Source organism: Propithecus coquereli, unplaced genomic scaffold, assembly GCF_000956105.1.
Source record: "Propithecus coquereli isolate 6110/MARCELLA unplaced genomic scaffold, Pcoq_1.0 Scaffold291, whole genome shotgun sequence".
Lineage (NCBI taxonomy): Eukaryota > Metazoa > Chordata > Mammalia > Primates > Indriidae > Propithecus > Propithecus coquereli.
This window is the reverse complement of record NW_012148519.1, coordinates 1,589,325-1,591,395: the sequence shown is the minus strand read 5'-3', so window position 1 is coordinate 1,591,395 and position 2,071 is coordinate 1,589,325. Positions and strand designations below refer to the sequence as shown.

The window sequence follows — 2,071 nt, the reverse complement described above, 5'->3', positions numbered from 1 at the left end:
GCCTGTTTTGGTCTTATTTTTTATTTTTGCTGATTTGTTAAAAAGAATTGTTTAAATTTTGGAATAAGTTTTAGATTTACAGAGAAGTTGCAAATATAGTACAGACAGTTCCCATATAACCTTCATTCTTCTTCCCCAAATGTTAACATCTTACATTATAATATACATTTGTCAAAACTAAGAAATGAACATTGCTACAATACTAGTAACTAAACTGTAGATTTTATTCAGACTTCTCCAGTTTTTCTACTGATGTCCTTTTCTGTTCCAGGCTCCAATTCAGGATCCTGCATTGCATGTAATCATCATGTTTCCTTAGTTTCCTCCAATCTGTGACAGTTTCTCAGGTTTTCCTTTTTATTCATGGCCTTGACAGATCCAAGAGTATTTTGTAGAATGTCTCTTAGTTTTGTCTTCATATATTTGCTATTTCATCATGATTAGATTTGGCTTATGGGTATTTAGGTGGATGACCACAGGGGTGAAATGTCTTCTCATTGTATCATGTTGGGAGTACATGACATCAGCATGATTTAACACTAGTGATGTTATTAATAAAAGATGAACAACTAGCTGGGCATGGTGGCTCACGCCTGTAATCCTAGCACTCAGGGAGGCCGAGGCAAGAGGATTGCTTGAGCTCAGGAGTTCGAGACCAGCCTGAGCAAGAGCAAGAGCAAGATCCCATCTCTACTAAAAATAGAAAAATTAGCCGGGTGTCGTGGCGGGTGCCTGTAGTCCCAGCTACTCGGGAGGCTGAGGCAGGAGGCTCGCTTGAGTCCAGGAGTTTGAGGTTGCAGTGAGCTATGATGATGCCACTGCACTCTACCCAGGGCAACAAAGTGAGACTCTGTCAATCAATCAATAAAAAAATAAGTAAAAAAATTGCAATACCCTTTTTAATTTATGAGTTAGAATAATTCTATAGAAAGAAACCTCTCATTATCATCTGTGTGGTCACCCTGAGTAAGGTTTGTATGGGAAAGGTAGGATAAATGCTGATTATTTCCCTTTAGTTACTAATTTTGCAAATGTGACTTGGTTCTCTAGCATCCTCCAGATATTTAAAATTTTTTATGTGTTTCAATTCTTTGCAGTTATTATCCTTATTGATGCTCAAAATATTCCATTTTTGGTTAATAGGAGCCTCTGCAAGTTGGCTTCTGTATCTTTTTGACATGACCTTTATAGTCTGTCTTTGAGAACTTATTTGCTTTCAAGTATGACAAAATGTTCCAATCTGGTCTTGTTCATTTCCTGACCCAGACCTGGATCCAGCCTTTTCTTTAAGGAGCCCTTGTTCCTTTTAGTGGGAATAGTATTTAAAGACTGCAAAATGGGCACGAGAAGCACTTATTGCTCTTGGCTTGGTGGTCGTTTCTAGACGTTTTCAATGAATGGTGTTAGGAAATTATTTTTCTTTTAAGGAAAAATACATCATGAGTTTATAGTAAAACTTTCAATTCAAATGCAAGACTACAAGGTTTTTTACATAACCTCATAGATCTTACATCTGTATCTTTTTCCCAATCCCAAAATTCTATTTTCCATTGATGGCAACATAGTTACTAATTTGATATATCCTATAACGTATACACATACAGTAATTTCAGAATAACTATTAATATATCAGCACTATAGAAAACAGTTTAAGATTTTTTTGGCAGTTTCTTTTGTTTTTAAGGTATATCTTAGAGATCTATATAATCAGATTATAGAGTTTTATTTATTTTTGTTTTTGTTTATTTATTTTTTAGAGACAGGATCTTGCTGTGTTCTCCAGGCTGGTCTTGAACTCCTAGGCTCAAGCAGTCCTCTTGCCTCAGCCTCTTGAGTAGCCAGGACCTACAGGTGCATGCCACTATGCCTGGCAAAATTACAGTGTTTTAAAATCACTTGAATAGTTTCCTTCTGTGCAATTCACAAGTTTGTTACATTTTGCATTTATTTCTTATGATTCTAAAATTTAATAATTATGTATAATATTTATGTTTTCAAAGTCAAATCTACAAGCAATATTCAGAGAGGTCTAGTTGTGAAGCTTTTTTCCCACATCTGTGGCACCTAATTA

General features: G+C 35.5%; 1 protein-coding gene across 1 annotated transcript in view; it reads left to right on the top strand.

The window, feature by feature from the left end:
* TADA2A (transcriptional adaptor 2A) overlaps positions 1 to 2,071 on the top strand; it is a 47,307-nt gene that overhangs the window by 14,775 nt on the left and 30,461 nt on the right. The gene's annotated exons all lie outside the window — the stretch shown is intronic.